Below are 15,362 nucleotides of genomic sequence, written 5' to 3'. Positions count from 1 at the left end.
ATGAAAGGATGGCTCAACATTTCCAAATCAGTCACTCCTATATAATAAAAGCCTGACATCACCACAAGATGGCCACCCTCACGTTGTCACAAGATGGCTGCCACGAGATGACCACCACAAGATGGCTGCCACAAGATGGCCAGCAGGGGAGGGCAGTTGTGGGCAATCAGGCTGACAAGGGAGGGCAGTTGGGGGCAACCAGGCCTGCAGAGGAGGGCAGTTAGGGGTGACCAGGCCTGCAGGGGAGGGTAGTTGGGGGTGATTAGGCCAGCAGGGGAGCAGTTAGGTGTCAATCAGGCTGGCAGGGGAATGGTTAGGGGGTGATTAGGCTGGCAGGCAGGCGAGCAGTTAGGAGCCAGCAGTCCCTGATTGTGAGAGGGATGTCCGACTGCCGGTTTAGACCTGATCCCACTGGCAGTTGGACATACGCCAAGGGGTCCCAGATTAGAGAGGGTGCAGGCCAGGCTGAGGGACACACCTCCACCCCCCAGGCATGAATTTTGTGTACCGGGCCTCTAGTATGATATAACACATTAACAAAATGAAGGGTAACAATCACATGATTATATCAATATATGCATAAAAAGAGCATTTAACAGAATTCAACATCTACTTATGATAAAAACTCTCAACAAAGTGCATATAGAGGGAATATACCTCAACATAGTAAGGCCATATATGACAAGCCTCAGCTAACATCATACTCAATGGTGAAAAGCTGAAAGTGTTAATTTGGCACTTCAGTAAGTGGTGCTGGGAAAATTGGATAGCGACAACTAAAAGAATAAAACTGAATTACTGTCTTACAACATACACAAAAAATTAACTTAAAATGGATTAAAGAGTTGAGCATAAAACCTAAAACCATAAAACTCCTAGGGAAAAAAAACAAAAACAAAAACAACAGGTGGTAAATTAATTGACATAAGTTTTGGTGATTATTTTTAAAATCTAAAATCAAAAGCAAAAATAAACAAGTGGGACATCTTCAAACTAAAACGCTCTACATAGCAAATAAAACCATCAAAAAATGAAAAAGCAACCTATTAATGGTAGAACATATTTGCAAGTCATATATTTGATAAGGGACTAATATTAAAAAAATAAAAAGAACTCATACAGCCCTGGCCAGGTGGCTTAGTTGGTTGGAACATCATCCCATACACCAAAAGGTCATGGGTTTGATTCTGACCAGGGCACATACCTAGGTTATGGGTTTGATCCCCAGTTGGGGCACCTATGGGAGCAATCGATAGAGTTCTCTCTCTCACATCAATATTTTTCTCTTTCTGCCTTCCTGTCTCTCTAAAATCGGTACCTCGGGGGAGGATTAAAAAAAGAACTCACACAACTCAATAACAAAAAATAATCCTAATTGAAAAGTGGGCCAAAGATTTGAATAGACATTTTTCAATGAAGACATACAGATGGCCAACAGATACATTTAAAGATACATATAAAAGTCATTTGCCTCCTAGTCCAAAGTTTCCAAGAAGCAGATATTAAGATGTGATTAACCATTCAAAAATGTTATTAGGAGAACTGCCTTGGGGGAAAAAATGGTAAGGAAGCCTGGGAGAACTGTCAGACCATGATGGAGGTCAGACTTCTTTGGAGGAGGGAGGGAAGGAAGAAAGGTTGTGAAGAAGCATTCAAGATCACTGTGTTGAGGCTGTCAGTGAGTCCCTGAACAAAAGTAGGCGGTCAGAGATGTCTTCCAGAAATGGCCTGCCTGAGATGAATTTCTGAAGCAGTTGAGATCCTCAGTCAACTGTAGGTGGAGGTCTGCAAGGCACATTTTTCAAAACCTTAACTTTCCTCCTCATCCTTCTAATCCTAACCATTCAGTGGTGCTCAGTATTAAAGAACCATAATCTAATCTATTTGGCATCTCATGGAAGGTTATATAAATATGAAATACAGCCAATCTGCATTCCACATTATCAGAGCAAATTGTCAACTGTGTGTTTGCATGATAATTCTATGTTCTCTTTGGATAATTAATAATATTTTGGCATTGCCAATGCCAAATGGATGGAACTGGAGAGCATTATGCTAAGTGAAATAAGCCAGCCAATGAAAGAAAAATACCACATGATCTCACTCATTTATGGATAATAAAGACCATTATAAAAATAGATACAGAGGCAGAGCAGCATCGAACAGACTGTCAAACTACAGCAGGAAGGCTGGGGTGGGTTAGGGGAGGGGGTACGAGATCAACCAAAGAACTTGTATGCATGCATATAAGCATAACCAATGGTCACAAGACACTGGGGGTTAGGGGAGGCCAGGAGAAGGTCAAGGGGGAAAAAAAAGGAGACATATATAATACTCTTTGTAATACTTTAAGCAATGAAACAATATTTTAAAAAAAGATATAAAAATAATATTTTGGCATTGTTATGTAAATCTTGGACAATAGAATCATGATTCTTGACTACAGTGTTGAATGTCATTGGATAGCCTTCTAGAAGGTAAGACGTCAGTGTGGTGTAGAAAGTGCAAAGTGACATGTATCTCGCCTTGAAACACACTTGCTGGCAGTAAGGATTTTTTTTTTTGAGCAGTTCTCTGAAGTTTCCTTGCCTTAAACTCTCCTCTGACATGTTCTTTTTGTACATTTTCCAATAATGGGGATCAAAAGAGACATCAGTGTAGCACACTAAAGATGTCCAATTTCAATTAAAAATAAAATGCAAAAGATTCTAGGATCAAGAAGCAGGAGGCATGAGTTTAAATTTTGGTACCTTTTTGTATGACCTTGAGCAAGTCACTTAATCTGTTTTCAAAGCTGTAATTTTCATCCTTTGGAAATGGAGATAGTAGTACTTAATGCAGTTCACTTGATAGATTAGTTGTGCTTATTAAATTACATCATTATTTTGAAAAAAATTTGAAATTTCATACAAAGGAAAGATGATTATGTGAGTTGGACTCGAGTCCTGTTAAGGACAATAATTTAATTTAAGGACACAAATGGATTAGAACTGGAAACAGAAAGCCCCAAGGAAACGGAGTAGAACTAAGGGTTGGCTATTATCTCTCTGCCTAGGTTAACTTAGGCAGATTTAAGGGAAGATTCCTCTCTTTTCTATATTTCTTAATTTAAATTGTGGCCTGTTTGGAGCTGAAGGGAAGGGCTCTGGACTTGAGATCACTCACTCCTCATGGAAGACGCCTCTGCCAGGCAAAAGCTGGGGTTATTTCCTTAGGAAGCAGTTTGGCCCAGGGTATTTCAGTAAGAAGGGGGAAATTGGGCATGACTGGCACTGTTATAGACCCAACAGGTGCAGATTATAAGTTGGCAAAGTAATGTCATTGGTATAAATTAAACTGTTGAAAAGAAATCTAGAAGCATGACCTAGCCCTTCTCTTTCCAATCCACATGACTTGGTACAAATCACAGTTTCCTTGCTGTGGATAAAAATGGATTATTGGGAAATGCAAATCAGATAATTTACATGAAAATATGTTATAAACTCTGAGATGCAAAGAATGACTACCAGTGCTTTAAAAAGAATAGAAGCAAGCAAGCTGAGGTACTAACTTGCCAAGGAAGTGAATAAAAACCAGTGAAGAAATTCGCTCAATGGTGAGTAGAAAACATGCCACATCCAAGAAGGCTTTTTATAACATGCAAAATTTTTGACAAATGACAAATAAAAATAATAGATGATTAAGTAAGCAGTGCTATGGTGATGATAAAGACAATCCACTAATCTTTTCATAAAAGACAAATGACAAAATTGGGATTTCTTTTAACAAAGAATTGAGAGGGCCTTTAGAAATCAAAGAATCAGATTGTAACGTCGGAAGCATTGGTCTCTGTAAATGTAATCCCCTTTTAAAAAGCTGTGTTTTTTTTTTTTTTGGAAGGCTTGCTGGTTGGCAGATAAGCAAAACTCAGAGCATATTCATGAAAGAACACACTGAGGGCTAGCAAAGACCTTGGGGACAGAAGACTAGCATCCTGTGCTGCTTCTAACTTGCTGTCCAATGCGAGGCTATTTATTTCCATTCTCTAGGCTTCTATTTGCTCAGCTGTAAAACTGTCTGTAGCCAAGGACTAATGCTGATATCCTTTCTATCTCTAATAGACTCTGATTTCAAGGAACTTAATCAGATCAGAGCCTTAGAAACCTTTTTTGCTCCCTTCAGAAATGTTAAGCAACATTAAACATATTAAATATGATAATGTTGGTATAGCAGTTTTCTAGTAATGACAATATTGTAACAAATCACCCCCCAAAATTTGGTTGCTTAAAACAACCACCGTTTATTATTTTCACAAGTCTATAAGTGGCCTGGACAAGTTGGCTGATGTAGCCTGAGCTTGGTTGCTCTTGCCGGGGCTCATTCACATGTCTGTAGTCAACTGGTGTGCTGCTGGGGTTGGCTGGTTTAATTTGCAACTGGGACAGGTAGAATGCCTTGGTCTTCTCACTAATGACTGGGGTCTCTCATCTTCCAGCAGCCTCCACTGGGCTTTTTCAGGTTTGTCATTGTCAGGTTTCATGAAAGAGAATGGAAGAATCCAAGACCCTTTGAGCTTAGGCTCAGAGCTGACACATTGTCTCTTCCATTGCATTGTTCTGGCCAAAGTAAATCATAAAATCAAACCAGATTTACAGGTAAGGAAGTAGACTTCACCATTTTATAGGAGGAACTAAAAAAATCATATTGCAGAAATTCATGGGACAACATTGATGAAGAATTGGGAAATTGTGGCCATGAATCAGCACAATTAAATGGTAGCTGGATATGTTTTCTAAAACATTTTGCTATATATATATATATATATATATATATATATATATATATATCTCCTATATAATAAAAGGATAATATGCAAATTGACCCTAACAGCAGAATGACTGGGAATAACTGGTCACACACTGACCACCAGGGGGCAGACGCTCAATGCAGGAGCTGCCCCTTGGTGGTCAGTGCGCTTCCACAGAGGGAGCTCTGCTCAGCCACAAGCCAGGCTGATGGCTGCCAGCACAGTGGTGGTGGCGGGAGCCTCTCCCACCTGCTCAGCAGTGCTAAGGATGTCTGACTGCAGTTTAGGCCTGCTCCCCCCTGGCAAGTGGACATCCCCCAAGGGCTCCTGGGCTGCCAGAGGGATGTCTGACTGTCAGCTTAGGCCCGATCCTCTGGGGAGCGGGCCTAAGCCAGCAGGTGGACATCCTCCAAGGGGTCCCAGACTGCAAGAGGGCACAGGCCAGGTTGAGGGACCCCCCCCCCCGCCCCCAGTACACAAATTTTTGTGTACATATATATTCCTCACCTGAGGATATGCTTAGAGAGAGGAAAGGAGAGAGAGGAAGAGAGAAACATCAATGTGAGAGAGAAATGTCAATTGGTTGCTTTCCATATATACTCCAACCAGGGACCAAACCTGAAACCCAGGTATGCACCCTGACCGGGAATTGAACTGGCAACCTTTTGGTGCACAGCACGATGCTCACTAACTGAGCTGGTCTAGCTGGGCTGCAATATATATTTTTAAAATCAGCCAATTTAAAGTTTCACTCACTCATAGCCAGGGGAAGCACAAGTAGTAGCAGACTGTTCATCCTTTTCTGAAAAATTCTAAGAACAAACACAAAAACAAGGACATGGCATTTGCATAAGGGATAGCAGGTTATTGGCTTGTTTATATCCTTTCAAAAGAACTGGTAGATTCCCAGATGATCATAAAGGCTCACTGCTTTTTCTCCCAGTTCATAAATGACAATCCAGAGTTTTTTCTAGTGCAGTATTTCTGAAAACTGCAACAAAAGCAAATAATTTTACAAGAACATGAGCTGAAAAAACTGCCACTATGCTAGCTCAAACAAAAGTCCTGAAGCTCCTCTTACCATGTTAAAGTTGAGTGTTACTATGCCCTAGAGATGAAGACATCACTCTTCCTCCAGCTCTCTAGTTGCACCAGCCCCATTTCCAGTGCTCGATAAGCGCCAGTGGCAGTGGAGAGCACAGATACAGAACACCTCTGTACTGCAGAAAGTCTTTATGGAGGAGAAAGGGGTTTGCAATCACTATCTGGAGAGGGCTGGTGCAAGTGGGGCATTGGCCAACCCTGGGTATTAATGAAGGAACCAGCCACCTGTGAGAAAAAGCGATGATTGTCCAGAATGAACATCATGACCCACGTAGTTTGGCCCAAGTTCCCCTGACTACAAATTGACTCAGTGACCTTGGGCAACATACTGTGTTTCTTTAAATATTAGCTTGTTCTTGAGGAAAATAAAGGGGTTAGGGTAGATCAGGGCTCCTCAAACTCGCATATGCACATGAATCACCCAAAGATCTTGTTACAATGTGTATTCAGAGAGAGCAGGTGAGTGAGGCCTGCTGTTCTACCCAGCTCTCAGGTGATTCCAGTGATGCTGATGTTGGCCCAGGGTCTGTTCTGTGACAAAAGACTAGTGGGTCATAAAGTCATTGGATATTGCCTCCGAAAACATCCTTACAAATTCTGTATTTTAATTCTGTCCTTAAGGTCCTATCCATCTAGAATCCCTGAATTCTAGAAAAAGGTCCATTCACATCCATAAAGGGGCACTGGAAGAATTTAATGCTCATTTGAATTGTTCTATAAAACAACAACACAGTTCCCTTTTAAGGAAAGGCTTGATTCCTGTCCATTGACCTATGTGAAGTAAAGAGCACTTATAGTTCACATATTGCACTTAGTAGAGATGGGGTTATCTCTCTCTCTCTCTCTCTCTCTCTCTCTCTCTCTCTCTCTCTCTCTCTCTCTCTCTCTCTGAAACCAGCTCACGTTTAATTATGACATTTTAAAATTGTACAAGTGTTTTGAAATCTGCCCTCTCCCCCAATGCTGTCTCTTTAAAATGACAGAAAAACGCCAATCACAGGTTTAGGTTTAATAAGTTTACCTTTCAGTTCTGATTTGCAGCACCAATATCCCAGACAGACCCCACAATGGCCGACAGTAAATTTCAGACCTGCAGAGTTTAAAAGTTCGGGTTCTCTGAGCTTCTGTGTTGCTGTGGCGCTTGTCCAAAACTGCTACCTCCCTGTAGTTGGGGGAACATTACATGTACCAGTGAAAAAAGCTTTTTCCCCTTTAAGGGGAAGAAAAATCACTTCTTAAAACCTAGCAGATCTGGCTGTGAGGTCTTTCCTCCTGTCCCATCTCTTCAGGCTTACTTTTTACAGTGGAGCAAGAGAGACCAAAATCTAACCTGAGCTATAAGAAACAAGACAGTGATGGCTATAAAAAGAGTGACTAGTAGTAACAGATACTCCTTTACCTCCCACATCCAATGTACGTGCTTCGCAGATAAACAACAAAAATAACAGGTCCACAAAATGCAATAGCTAGAATTTCAAAATCCATTCATCCAAGGATGATGGAAGGCAGAAAGGGGAGGTGGAAGGGCAAATGGCAAGGGGAGAAAAAGTACTTCAATCAGTCCAGGCGCGGGGGGCTGGCAAATGCTAGAAAAGAGCTGCAGAAAAACCTGTGGGCCTTTCAGACTCATAAGTGTTAAAAATCCCATTACTGGTGTCAGTCAGGAAGATTGTGCCTTACGTGCACCAGAGACAAAAATCCCAATTCCTCAGAAGGGAGCATGCAGAGGGCCCTTGGCAGAGCAGGTCCTGCCTTCCCTGGTGGAGGTGATGAACAAGGAAAGAACTGCACAGCCTCCTTCCAATCCCACTCATTCCCCCTGGGTGGCAGGTGACTCAGTGGCCTGCAGCAGCCTTCAGTTTGGCAGGAGATGAACGTGGCGAAGGGAACTTCTCTGCAGAGGTTGAGCTACTCAGGGCAGACTGCAGGTAGACCATCTTGTAGAAGAGTCTGTTGCTTAAGAAAACCACCAAGGAGAAGAAGCGCAACTGGAAAAGGTAAGCTTTGCCAGGGGTCTTTGCTTCACTGGCGCTAATAATGAATAAAGGAAAGAGGGTAGAGAAGAGCCAGCCACTGATAAGGGATGAGGACTGCATTGCTGTGAGGAAAGCCAGAAGTACACCGAATCCAAAGTAGTAAGGCCAATTCCTCTCTATGTTTGACAACCGCTGGTGCATTTAAATGCCTTTATTGAACCGACGATATTCAAAGCAGTATAGTGAGTAGAGAAGGGACATATGCAGGAGACTAACCAGCTGACCAACAAGATGGATGGGAAAGAGACTCACAAACATCCCCTGGATGAGGAAAATAGCCTGAAGCAGAAGGTTGAAGAGCATTTCAGCAATGATTTTGCTAACACTAGGGAATGGGTGAGGCTTTCTCCCTGATACCTCCAATGCCAGGGCAGCTATATCTTGGAACCAAATGGCATTCACAACTTTGCTAAGCACAAACAGGGGGAGCACCCAGAGAGCACTGAACATTGACGTGAGGAAGAATTCCAGCCACAACTAAACATCTCCATGTAGAGGCGGACCACCAATAATTTGGGCAGTTACTGACTGAAGTACAGGAATAGACACTCTATAAAACAAGAGGAGACTGCATACTCCACTGTTCCAAGCACAGCACTGAAAAATTCTACTAATGATACGTGGCTTCCTCTCTTGCTTCCTCTCTATGCTCTGGGCTCTCCTTTGCTCCAGGACACTACTTGCCATTCTTCAATGTTCCTCTCTCTTTTGCTGAATTAGCGCATCGAGCTTTGAAATGGTACAAATTTCCCAGATGGAGCCTTTGTTTCTCCTAGAGGAGTCTCTTGCTTATATCCTTCCGTGGTCTCCAGAATATGTAACTGGACAATCAGTGGGTCCATGCTGCCTGTCACTACTTGAGCCAATTAAGCAGAGATGGTTGAATCACATATGAGCTTTTATTCCAATACTGCCGGCAGTATGGGAGAGCAGCCGTTCATCCACAAACTCTGCTCTCGAGATGGGGTAATCTTTACATTCACTTTAAACCAACTGCCCAAGGCCACTCTTCTCAAGTGTACACTGTATACAGTGTAATATACTAGTAGCTATTCTTATTTATAATTGGCAAACAGAGCAGTAGAGAAGCAGCACATAATTATACACCAAGTGAGAGCTGCCCAGAGGCAGTGGTTGGAAGTCTTTCAATATTTCTCCATGTGGGTAAGTACAGTGGCTGGTAGAACAATATACCATATATATATATATATATATATATATATATATATATATATATATATGAAATCTACTACTATATAGCTCACTTCCCCCAACCCCCTCGTGTTCTCTCAAGCTCATAGCTCATTAGTTTTTAATCTAAGACCTGCTTCTTTCTCATGAATCAAATGATGAGTGCTTTTATTGAGCAGTACTAGCAGATGCTACGCTCTGACCTCTTTATGGGAGCGGGTTTGTCCTAAATGGGTGGGCATGTTTTCTGCATTTGCAACTTGGATTTCAAGGCTGCGAATAATAATGCGGAGGAAGCTGGAGTACTGAAGAAAAGAATAAAGAGCAAAGAACTAAAACCAACAGGGAAGGGCAATTACAAGGTGTATTAATGTACACTCTGCAGAGGGAGGGATTTATTACACTTTCGGGTTTTGTGTCTTGTTTAGTTTTGTTTTTTACATGAAAGGTAAGGGGGAAGGAACTGATATTTGTCAGTCTGAATCGGATAGCGCAGTTGCAAAGAATAAAGGGAGCTTTTAGAAAATGGGCAGCTGTGGCGGAGCCTGCAGCCATGGCACTTGATACTGCAATATACCCTCTTAGTGATTCAGGGCAGCTTTGGAGAACAGCAGGGGAGGCATTCAGAGTGGAGAACAATGGCACATGTCAAGAGTGAAAGAAAGAATATAGAGTTTAAAGGACTGTTGATTGACAAGTAGGGCACATCAAAGAGAAAAAAATCATCTCAAGTATTAATGATTATAATGCTAGCAGAGATCAATAAGTATAAGAAGAAACTATAGCAAAAAAAAAAAAAAAGCCAATAGCATTCAATCTTTAAAGCAAATACAGAAGAACAGAAAAAGAAGAAACTGGTCAAAGACTCAGTCATCACTTAATCTATTCTGATTTTTCTGCTGTGTATTTTGTTACTCAGCTAATCAATCAAAAGGAAGTTTCATAAGTGTGTTTGAAATTGTACAGTGGAAATATTTTGGAGGAAGCACAAGATGGGGCTCATGTATAACCCACAGCAAATCCAGCCTCAGAGACAATATCAGAATGTGAGTTGTTGTTTTTGTTTCGTTCAGTGTGAGCTTTTGCAATCTCTCTGCAGGAAACCTTTTGACTATTCAGAATCTACATCATCTGGGTCCTCTGGGCTAGTTTTCACTTCTCACTTCCATTCTGTTCCCCACACAGGTGTGGATATGCAAAGCTTCCTCTGGCAGATTGGGAGGCAGGGCTGGAAGGAAAAACCCTGTTTCTGGAAACTTGCTCAGGCTTGCTCAGGACCAGGGTGGTTTAGAAGCTCAGGGAGAAATGTTGAAATCAGTCATTGCAAAATCACTTTTGCAATAAGTAATGAATAAAAACTGAAGGGAAATCTCTTTCCTCCTCAAAGTAAAAATCTTCCATAGACCTTGTCTAAACAGCTCCTCATAATAGAACTTTAAAGACAACATAAACTGAGGTGTTTCCCAGGGCCAAGGCCAGAACCTCCGGCCATCTTCGATGGATTCACCCCTTCAGTAAATATCTGTTAAGACCTGGGATGTGGCAATTCAGTCCTGGACAGTGCAGAAGAACAGGAACACGGCGACTCCCTTTCCACTCGGACAGTCAATTGTTCTCAATTGCTCCTCAATTGTTCTCTGGCCCTGGTTATTTTCATCATAACATCTGAATTCTGTTATCTTGAAAAATTGGGTCTCTCTCAACCCACTCCAATATTACTGTGATGATCCATATGCATTGTTCACTGCTGTATGGCCAGCATTTAAAATAGTGCCCATATAGAGTAGTATCTTAAAAAATTGTTTATTAAAGGACTGAATGACAATGATGTAAACCACCCCAAAACCTTCCAGTTCAAATACAATACAGGGGTGGGCAAATAGGTTTACAGGTATGGGTACACAAAACAATTTATTCTTGTATCATTATTTATTGATTATTATATTATTTCCTTGTATTACAACTGTAAACATATTTTGCACATCCTTGCATTATACATAAAGAGAAAACTACAAAGAAGTGAAAGACTTCAAAGAAAAATCAGTAACTTTCTACAGTAGTTAAGTTTTCAAAAGATCACTTTGAATAAGACCTTCAGAGAAAACTCTCCCCAGCACCTAAACAACTTCCATTTGTGGATTCAAATTGGTGTGAACAAATTTAAATAATTGTGAAAGGAATAGCTAACTCTTTTTTTAAATGACATTCTGGAAATAATATGTTTTGCTAAACAGAAAATGACAAAGTCTAGAAATTATGCAAAAAAGGCACATGGGAATTGAATATGTGTCAAGAAATCATTTGAGATCAGCAAAAAAAGTATTGGAGTGTTTAATAAAAAGCACCAGAAAAACTGGTTTGTCTTTTTAAAAATAAACATGTTTCTCTTTCTCTTTATTCCAATACAATTTGCGTACAACTCGAATGTAATTAAAGATAAGGTTCTAGAAAGAGAACATTAGTAACTGGTAATATAATTTGTAGTGGGAAATCTATATAATTTTTGAATTAATATTTCAAAATCGAAAGAACTAAGTCACAGAAAGTTAATAAACAGGAAAAATATTTGTAATGCGTGTTACAGAGAGCTAATGCCCTCGATGTGTAAGGAGGTTTTATTAATCAATATGAAAAATACCAAAAGAATAAAAAAGGTGAAGCAAAGGCTTAAAATGGAAAAGAAATACAAAGGTTTTACAATAAATGAAATGACATTCAATCTTATACATAATTGAAAAATGCAAAATAAATTAACAAGATATGATTTACTACCTTAAAAATGGCAAAAATGTGAAGATGTTTATTATACAATGTTGATTAGTCTATTGCAAAAATATGTGTTCCAATATGAAGTGTAAAAGGAATTGTTATGATCTTGAAGGGCAACTTAGCAGCACCTATGAAAATTAAAACAGGTGCACTTATTCCCACAAAACTGCTCTAAAAACTTTTAGATATACTTCCATAAATACAAAAACATGGTAATGGTGAGAGAGAGTAAAGAGAAGAGAAGAAGAAAGAAGAAGGAAAGGAGATGAAGGAGAAGAAGAAGAAGAAGCAGTAGCAGCTACTGCAAAATGTTTATTTTTAGACTGTTAAACTATATAGTGGAATGATATTCAATAGTTAAAGAAAGGAAGTAGTTGGGTGTGTTGATATAGAAAGATTTCCAAAATAATAGAAAAAGGTCAGATGGTAACAGTGTTAAAAAACATATAAAAAATAAAAGAAAATATCCATGGATTCTGGAAGAATGTATAAGAAATTATGTTGGTTAGTAAGTGACTATCATTCAGCTCAAAGCCCATCCTTCCACACTCTGTTTTGCTGGAGTTGGGACTCTACAAACCATGCTTCTCCTTTACCATTTGGCTCCCTGTTAAATTCTGGTGATAGGATCACTGATCATGGTTTTCTTTAAGAAATAAGACTGGATGAAATGCTGAAAGGTATCCTTTAAGAAGAGGAAGAAGAAGAAAAAGGTAAAGATAAAATTATGAACAACAAATACACCTCTATCAACAAGTGAATCTAAGAATCAAGTGAATAAATAATCTGATGAACAGAATGAACTGGTGATTATAATAGAATCAGGGACATAGAAAGGGAATGGACTGACTATTGTTGGGGGAGGGGAAGGGGTGTGGGGGATGGGGGAAGAGATTGGACAAAAATCGTGGACCTATGGATGAGGACTGTGGGTGGGGAGTGAGGGCGGAAGGTGGGGTGGGAACTGGGAGGAGGGGAGTTATGGGGGGAAAAAAGAGGAACAAATGTAATAATCTGAACAATAAAGATTTAATTTAAAAAAAAAAAAAGAAATAAGACTGGAGCCGGGAATATAAGGGAAATGCATCTTTCAAAACATGTCACATCAGTGAAAGTTCAGAATTCTGGAAACCTAGGAATCCCCCAGTGGAAAGTCCAAATGGGTGTGTGTGCATCACCAGTCTTTCCAGTTTCTGCACCTGGTAAGTATCCCTGGCATCCACTTTTTAAAGTTCTTCCTCAACTTTCCCCAGATTCTATATCAGCACAGGTATACCAGATGGACAAAATAGTAAGTAGACTGGGCTAGTGGGAGAACAAACTTCCAATTTTAGAAAATGAGTTAATTTGAAAATGCCAAGCAAACATTTTCTAGCCACTAGAAGACAAAAAATAGATAGTATGGCAGTGTTTTAAAAATGTTTCTGACCCACAGGGAAAATGGAAAAAGTATATTTTGCATTATGAACTACTAAAACACATACACACTCAGTGAAACAAAAGTCTTATCAATCAATATCTTAACCTTAATAGTGTAATTCACTTTGATGTTTTCTTTTTTAAGTATTGTTTTATTTATGTTTTTAAATTTTTAAATATTTTTAATTACAGTTAATATTCAACTACTTGATATTTATTTCATTTTATTTTATTTAATTTCCTTTTTATTTCATTTTATTCTATATCATCAGAAAAAAAGACGCTAGTTTTGACACACACAAAAACTTTATTTCGTAATCTAATAAGGGTGTGAAACTACAATTTAAACAACACTGGCACAAAAGATCACATATAGATAACTCTCTAATCAGATTGAGCTGGGTCCTAAATGCAGGCTGATCCACTTAGAACCATTTATCTCTAAACTTTGCCTGATCTGTAAAATGAGCCTGTTAATAGGTAAAATATACATGGTTAGAAAATGAAGTCATATAATGAGTGTAAAGTGTGTAACTTGTTAGGTCCATGGTGACACTGGTGGTCCATTTTCCATTTACTGAAAAAAAACTTATTGAAGGAAACAGATGTGGCCCCTGCCCTCATGTAGCTTGCGTTCTGACTGTGAGGTCCATAGCTGAAAACTATAGTGAAAACTATAGTCATAGTGAAAGGCCAATCCACTATAGCCTTTTACGAATGTTTCAACTAGTGAAGACTTCTGTAGCACAAAGCCAGGAGAAAGGAAGCCACATAAACAGAAGAATCCATTTTTCATGAAGCCTGATTCTCTTACTGTAGTGGTTCTCCAGCACAGGTGATTTTATCCTCTAGGGCAGCAGTTCTCAACCTATGGGTCGCGACCCCTTTGGGGGTCGAACGACCCTTTCACAGGGGTCGCCTAAATACATCCTGCATATCAGATATTTACATTACGATTCATAACAGTAGCAAAATTACAATTATGAAGTAGCAACGAAAATAATTTTATGGTTGGGGGTCACCACAACATGAGGAACTATATTAAAAGGTCGCGGCATTAGGAAGGTTGAGAACCACTGCCTAGGGGATATTTTTTTGCTTATATCAAGTGGGGGGAAGGGGAGACTGCTATTGGCACCTAGGGGTAGAGGCCAGGAATGCTGCTAAACATACTACAAGGCACAGGACAGGTCCCACAACCAAGAGTTATCTGGCCCCATGTCAATAGTGCCCAACTTGAGAAAGCCTGTGTTATAAGAACTGAACCATTATGGTTACTGGTGATTAGAGGCATCTTCAGAGACTTGGTGTGGGAGTTATTTTTACCTACTTGTGCAAGTCTCCAAGGTCCCAGTTTCAATGTCCTCATCTGCAAAATGGGTATAATAATATCTGACCATCTCCATAATTGGTTTAGAAGTGCAAATCAATCCAAAGATAAAAAACTTTTAGAAGTAGATTAGGTGGTCAATTTCAAATGGGTACATTATTATTATTATTATTATTATTATTATTATTGGCCTTTCCATAAAATAAAATTGCCAGCAAACATCAAAGATTCTGTTAATTAAGAGAGATGTATTAAAAAACACAGCCTTGGTATAACTATGGCACCAGCTAATTTTCATGACTCAGAATATGGCTCATTTGGCGGGGGTAGGGGTGGGGGGTGGAGGGGTTACAACATCACGGGTTCAAAAGGAAATCAAAATTAAATTAGTTTCTTACTAGTGCCAACATTCCAAATATCTGATGTAAAAATAAACATAGAATATATTATTACACATTATTCATTCTGTTTATAGATACTTCCCTTTTCAATACTGTCCCAGACCCAGGGAGTCAATAAAACAAACCATGCCAAGAATCACGAATTATGTCTTGCTCAGTACTTGACTATTTTTTTAAGTTAGGGTTCACTTAAAAACCAACTCGTCAGTAGCTGTTATAGAACATGAGAGGGTGAGTCAGTAATTTTTTTCCTTTGCATGCTCACACCTCAGTACTGGTTTCTCTCTTGGAGGAGAATTTTTCCTGTAGCTTCCTTTGGTATACTG

At 39.6% G+C, this 15,362-nt stretch overlaps 1 pseudogene; it reads right to left on the bottom strand.

Annotated features, from left to right (window-relative positions):
- Positions 1-7,642: 7,642 nt before the first annotated feature.
- Positions 7,643-14,711, bottom strand: LOC118662477 (annotated as a pseudogene).
- Between the last annotated feature and the right edge of the window lie 651 nt (positions 14,712-15,362).

The sequence above is a fragment of the Myotis myotis genome, unplaced genomic scaffold, assembly GCF_014108235.1.
Source record: "Myotis myotis isolate mMyoMyo1 unplaced genomic scaffold, mMyoMyo1.p scaffold_m19_p_9, whole genome shotgun sequence".
NCBI classification, from domain to species: Eukaryota; Metazoa; Chordata; class Mammalia; order Chiroptera; family Vespertilionidae; genus Myotis; species Myotis myotis.
The sequence above is the reverse complement of the archived record's forward strand: the minus strand, read 5'-3'. Positions and strand labels throughout refer to the sequence as shown.